The sequence below is a fragment of the Halichoeres trimaculatus genome, unplaced genomic scaffold (genome assembly GCF_033239565.1).
Source record: "Halichoeres trimaculatus isolate MK-OKI-2021-1 unplaced genomic scaffold, fHalTri1.1 fHalTri1_scaffold_53, whole genome shotgun sequence".
NCBI lineage: Eukaryota > Metazoa > Chordata > Actinopteri > Labriformes > Labridae > Halichoeres > Halichoeres trimaculatus.
In genome coordinates, this window is record NW_027437232.1 from 151,340 (window position 1) to 158,272 (window position 6,933).

General features: G+C 39.8%; 2 long non-coding RNA genes across 2 annotated transcripts; both read left to right on the forward strand.

Annotated features, from left to right (window-relative positions):
- Positions 1 to 532: 532 nt before the first annotated feature.
- Positions 533 to 2,503, forward strand: LOC141786601 (uncharacterized). The gene is made up of 3 exons (XR_012597861.1): positions 533 to 655; positions 955 to 1,120; positions 2,200 to 2,503. It is a non-coding gene; the product is annotated as an uncharacterized LOC141786601 (long non-coding RNA).
- A 23-nt stretch (positions 2,504 to 2,526) lies between these two features.
- On the forward strand, positions 2,527 to 3,754 carry LOC141786602 (uncharacterized). Its single transcript, XR_012597862.1, has 3 exons — positions 2,527 to 2,931; positions 3,023 to 3,091; positions 3,731 to 3,754. It is a non-coding gene; the product is annotated as an uncharacterized LOC141786602 (long non-coding RNA).
- Positions 3,755 to 6,933: the final 3,179 nt, after the last annotated feature.

The window sequence follows — 6,933 nt, forward strand, 5'->3', positions numbered from 1 at the left end:
TGTATCACATCTAGCAACATGCTTTGAACCGGGGGGAAGAGAGAGCGCCGTCAAAGGATAAGTTCAGTTCATACAGCTTTTACATTGTTTATAGAATGAAGTAGAACAAAATACTCACCAAGAAGGCTTTCCTGATCCAAGCAGTGTTTCGGGAGATATTTAGATCCAAAATCGTGCAGCGGACGTCCGTATAATGGGATCCATCTGGGCATAGACAGCGCCGCTCCTTAAAACTGCATTAATCGTCCAAAAACTCGTGTTTTTCACCAATATTCCATCATGGTCGGCTCCCAGATGTCCTCTGCTGCAGTCTGTGTCACTCCAGACAGCGCTGTGCGGCTGTAATGACCTCTGAACTGCAGTTTTAGGAGCGGTGCTGTCTATACCCTGATGAATCCCATTATACGGACGTCTGCTGCACGATTTTGGATCTAAATATCTCCCGAAGCACTCCTTGGATCAGATAAGCCTTCTGGGTGAGTATTTTGTTCTACTTCATTCTATAAACAATGTAAAAGCTGTATGAACCGAACTTATCCTTTAACAGCGCTCTCTTCCCTCGGCTCAAAGCATGTTGCTAGATGTGATACATTCAGGGACCGTCAGAAATTTGAAAATCTGACGAGAACACAACTTTTTTCATGTAGGACAAACGGTTTGTAAATGCTAGACATTTGAAAATGAGTGCGTCTTTGAACGCCTCGCGGGTTTGGGATCCAGATTAATTACGTTAATTTTTATGACGCGTTAATTTGCGGTGTAATTAATTAATCTAATTAACGCGTTAAAATGACAGCCCTAGATAAGATATAAAATATTATACTCCAGTAAACTGGAGGATAGTATAATCTAGAAAAAGATGAACACGTGCCTTTACTTCTGTTTTGTTGGTTTCTCGAGTTGAGGTATAATAACAGACTTAAATTTTTCTTCCCTTCAAAATCTGTCTTTCAGGTTTTGAAGCTGAATGCCTTGGACAAATATCCAGTCCTGTTTATGGCCCATCAAGGCAGGAACGGAGTATTTTATGGGGACATGGTCCATCACATTGGACCGACTGATGGGATCATTCAAGAATTTCTTCTGAAAATGAAGAAACTGCATGAGCACCTATTGAAAAGTAAGACTATGATTATTTATAATAAAACTATCTTATGATATGTTATACTTTGTTGTCCTATAGCGTAGTTGTTGGTGGACTCTGTGTCACGTTAGTGCCCATTAACAATGTGCTTGTCTAGTTTCTCATGCCCTGGTAATGGTCACTGCAGCTTTCTTGAGTATAGCTCAACCAGATTACCTTGTAAAAATCAAAGGGAGATATCGTGAAAACTTTAAGAAGCTTGTCACATGCAATCAGAGCTTATTTTTCAGTTCAATTTTAGCTATTTCATAAGTTGTGTTAAATGAATGCTGGTGATACTACATGTGTCATTAAATACTAAGTCACTTGAATGTTCTCCATACCTGAAACTTCACTATGTCATCCTCTGAATTATGACAGATTATTGCTGCACTGCAACCTATAGTGAATTCAGAAGTCAGTCACTAACACATTTTTTTAAATAATGAAAATGTTTACACATCTCATATTATTTTACTCAAACTGTCTGAAAATTGAAAGTTCTTAAGGTTCTAAGCAAGAAATCAGCCAAGTTTGGTGTTGATTGGAGGAGTGGTTCTCAAGATGAATAAATCAGTGTCAAAAAGTGAGAAAGACAGACCCCTGGCTTTACATCTAGCTCATTGCTACATTGCAACCTCTTTACTTCTAAGCCATTTTAGAGAGAACAACTTTTGCTGTTGCCTGAAACAAAAGATGTCAGGCAAGCATGTTATCTGAGTGGACACCGTGATAATGATACGCCCATACCTGAGTGATGCCAATGCTGTTAATAATCTCAGATCATTTACCATGTGTTCAGACTTACTCCCAGTCAAAATTCAGATGATTAGTATCACAAAAATGTGCAATGGTTCATCTCAGTGTGGTTGCATGATTTTTCATCTCTCTGTCTTATAAACTAAGGATGTAGTATGAGCACACACTGGGATGGATTATCTGTCTCAACAAGTTTAATGTGACTGCAGCTAATAGTTCATGATGCAGAATGCAGGTACAATTAGTTTTTATCCTTAACATAGGAATGAAAATGGTGTGACAGGAGAAAATTTACATTTTTTTCTCCATTTTTGCAGGATTGTCTTCCCCAAGTGTCACCAGCCCACCGGCAGCAGTTCCTTGGCCCCCTGAGGACAGCAGCTGTCCAGCAGCTCAGCCTGTGACACTACAGTCAGGAGGAGATGAGGAAGAAATCATCCTGCACCTCATCCCAAATACCTCACCTTCTTCTCTTTCTAACTGTCACCCTACATCCTCTGTCCCCTCTGAACCTTCAACATCCTGCCTGCCAACTGAACTTCCATCCCCCCTCTCCTCTTACCCTCCTCCGTTCCCCCTCTCCTCTCATCATCCACCACTCTCCACCACTTCTGATGATTCCCCAGCCTCCACTTCTTCTCATCCTCTGTTCCCCCTCTCTTCTGATCCTCCCCCAGCCTCCACCTATTCTCTTCCTCCGTTTCCTCTCTCTACTCATTCTCCACAAACCTCCACCTCTTTTCCCCCTTCATTTCCCCTCTCTTCTTATCCTCCACCAACCTCCACCTCTTCTCATCCTCAGTTTCCCCTCTCTACTCATCCTCCACCAGCCTCCACCTCTTCTCATCCTCCGTTTCCCCTCTCTACTAATCCTTCACCAACCTCCACCTCTTCTCATCCTCCATGCCCCCTTCCCTCTCTTCCTCCTCTGGCCTCCACATTGTCTCACCTTCCTTCATCCTCTCCCATGTCTCAGTCCCCCCCATATCCTGTGTCATCTTTGTGCCCTGTCCTCCCACCAAAACAAAGAAAAGCAAAGAAAAAGAAAGGTTAGATATCCCTTTATATTATTATGTAGGCATATAGTTCTTCTCAAATTGCTAGGCTAGCCCCATAAGATTCTTTTTTCTCTATTTTTAGAATGCCTAAGACGTAGGAAGCAGAGGGTGTTTAAGTATGAGGATGTTGTCCAATCGAAGCCTGGTAAATGTAAGTATGTTCTCCTTTGTTATGTTTGGCTTCATTGTGAAATACAATGTAAAAGCAAGGTTCTGGGTTGTATTTATTGGCCACTCTGTAACAATGTGTTGCAAAAGGAAATTAATTTGATATTCAGTTTATGGTTTCTAATACCAAACCATTGTGAAGTTTGAGGAGTATTACAGTCTGAGCAAAGAACATATTTTATAGTCTGGTGCTACAGCAGTGGATACTTCTATATTTTATACTACATGGCAGCAGGGTGAACAGTCTATGGCTGGGTGTCTGCTTTCTTGTAGTATTCAGTTTCTGCACAGACATCTTTACTATCATCATTGATACTCTGTAGCTGGTACCAAAAATGGTCTGTGAAATATCAGTCACCCTCTGCATAAGCCTCCAGTCCTGGGCTTACATATAGTATGTCATGTTTACTGAGGGCTAAATTTATATTGAAGTCATATTTTTAAAAAGATTCTACTTTATGCTGTGATGTCTATGTTCTTGAGAAATTATTTGAATAGATAAAGAATTTCTACATAATACTTAGCTACTTAAAAGTGCACATATGTGTTATGGCTCTGTCTATTAAAGAAAACACCTTTCTCTTAACAAATTGCACCCTTTTTCTTATTGCTTGCCTTCCAGGGCAGAGAAGAAGTGAAAGTGGGGTGGGCACCATGCTCACAATGGTAAGTGCTCCGTAAGCGACCATGAACCGGTATGTTGAACTATCGACAAAAGATTTATGCTGTGATCCAGTGGTTGCTATCTCATTTGAAATTCACTACTAGAGCTTAATTATTAATGTGAAAGACAGGTTTACTAAGGAAATTATAGACATGAAATTTCTTGATATGTCAGAAGAAATTTTAGCCTCTGATCTTTATTTCCTGTGTTTATGTCTCTGTCTTTCCTATCCTGGCAGCGGCAAGACATGGGATGACACATGGGAACCGGCCGATCAGTTTAAGTTGTAAAAAAGTTCCACATTTAATGTTTTGTTCAGTTCAATTTGTATACTTTGTTCACTTATATGTTCACTTCATGAGGTAAATCTTAGTTTCAGCTATGGTAATTTATCCAGTTATTAGCAGCCTATTACACTTTATGCACAGCAATTTAACACAACAATGTTTTCACAGTGTGTGGCCCTGTTATGAGTTGTTGGATTATTAAATGTTGTTTTGGTGTCATAATGTTTTGTTGTTTTGTTTGCAAACAGTAAATATTTTGAAGGTGTCCAAGTTTGGGGCTCTGGGGGTTGTAACACTCAATAGTCATCTGACTGCCAAAAGTCAAGCTTTGGGGTGACCTGAGGAGCCGATGACTGCCTTCAATCATCTTGAACTCATGACAAGAGAAAGAACACAACATTAAGTGGCTATCATGGTCTTAGTGCACTTTATTAATCATGATCATTCCCTGAGCCTGGCTTGTAAATCAGCATGTACCTTCACACCCTGAAGTATCTTAACAATTATCCAACATTTACTGCATTAAATGTTTAGCCTTTTACTTGTTTGGCAGTTTGGCACTGAAATCCACAAAAACGAAGGAGAACATGGTGAACTTCAGGGGGACCAGTGCTAAGCCACCCCCTACATCAACGGCAAGTGTATGGAGAGGGTTCACACAGTCAGGTTCATGTGAATCCAGATCTGGAAAGACCTCTCCTGGACAGACAACATCTCATCATTCATTAAGACTCATAGGCTACATTTCCTGAGTCTACAGGAAGAACAATCTGGACAGGAGGCTGCTGGCCTCCTACCGCTCGTGCACAGAGAGCCTGCTGACATACTGCATCATCACCTGGTACAGGAGCTGCACTCAGGCAGACAGAGCGAGGCCTCAGAAGACTGTGGAAACAGCCCTGAAGATCATCGGCCCCTCAAAGGACATATACACTTCCAACTTTGTTGTACACTAAGCACACTGAGAGTGACAATAAAGAGCATTCTATTCTATTCCAGCTGGATAGTCTCAACTATGTGAAAGTGTAGGCAGCTTAAGTTAAGAAAAGTATCTCTTAATGAACATAAATACAATATATAGCAAAATAGCATCATAGTTCTGTCATCAGATCACATCACAGATTTTTTTTTTTTGATTGGGAAGAAATAAATAGATAAATATATAAAAAGTTCAAGTTCAGTACAAACTGGACGGCATGGTGGTGCAGCAGGTAGTGCATGTGCCTCACAGCAAGAGGGTTGCTGATTCAATCCCTGGGTCAGGCAGGACTCTTTTATGTAAAGTTTGCATGCTCTTCCTGTTCATGCATGGGTTCTCTCTGAGTACTCAGACTTTCTCCCACAGACCAATACATGCTCATTTGGTTAATTAGTGACTCCAAATTGCCCTTAGGTGAGTCTGATAGAAAATGGTTGTATGTCTCCCTATGTTGCCCAGCAATTGGCTGGCAACTGGTTCAGGGTGTACCCTAGTCTCACCCGATGACAGCTCAGATAGGCTCCAGCCCCCTGCGACCCCAAAAAAGGATAAGCAGTCTAGAACATGAATGAATAAAAATGAACTTTAATGTTATTCTACAGGTGCTTGGCCATCGATCTCTGACTGATCCGTCAGCAAATAATCAAAAAGAAGAGACCACAGCTCTGTAAAACACCTCTGATTGCCTCTCAATACAACACTAATTCTGAATGAAGGAGAACCCTGACCATCTCTGCATATCACTGACATTTGAAAGTAAATCTTTTATCGAGTTAATCAGAAATCAGAAGACACTTGGTCCATAACAGTAGCTTGTCACATGGATTAAGCTGTGAGTGTGTAAGTGTTAAATGTCTAGATGGCAGGCCGACCACAAAAAGCCTGGGTCCCTTTAAAATTCAACCTGCAAGAAAGATATTACTTAGTTCTTGAGAGATTATACCTCAAAACCTTTGTATCAGTTTACATTGCCAGAGGTACTGATAGTAGCTACCAACCTCCAGACACTTTTCACAAAGATCTGGGGTGTGATCTTTTTTGGTATGTAAGGAGTGTAAAAAAGACAATGAAGTGTTTTAAACACAGTCTATCTCAATCTAAGGCTGTCTCATTTTGGTCAGTACATAATTACAAAATAAATGCAAAAAAAAAAGTAAAAAAAAAAATAAATAAAATAAAGAGCTTAAAGTCTAATTTTATCAGTTGACTGTCAAGTCCCTTTCCGAACCCACTCATCTGCCGGCCTGCAGCCCTGAAATCTGAAAATTCAAAAATTGTCTGATATCTAAACCACATACATCGTTGGAAAGGTCTTGAAGTGGAGAGTAACATATGTCAGTATGAAGGCTCTACATGCTTCCTGCTTTGAAATACAAGCCCCTGACTGCTGACTTCTGAGGATATTCAAATGGTTATAACTCATCAACAGAAAGGGGTACAGACATGGTACAAAGTGTTATGGAAACCTCTTGAGCCCTGCTATCACATGGATATAATCAACAGATAAGGGCACAATAAAAAAGGGTTAAATTAAAGTTCTCCTATTAAGAAATTTGATATGTGAAATCTGATTATATACATTGGTTTATCATCATCATATATGTCCGAGTGTACTACTTTTTCCAGTTTTAACAACTGCCACTTTTTGATAATCAAACACTAATATTTCATAAAGAAAAAAAACTACAACTCCCGCCAACCGCGCCATATTGCTTCATGCAAATCAATCCAAAGGTTGTAGTTCTAAATTTGAAGGGAGCATAGGGCCACCTTTAAAGTTCTTTCTTGATAATGTATTTAAAAAACTTGTTAGCCTAATTACTTACAGAAAAACCACTTGAGTGTTTTTATTTAAAAAAATTTTAATATGCTGTTCTATTGTTAATAATTTTTTT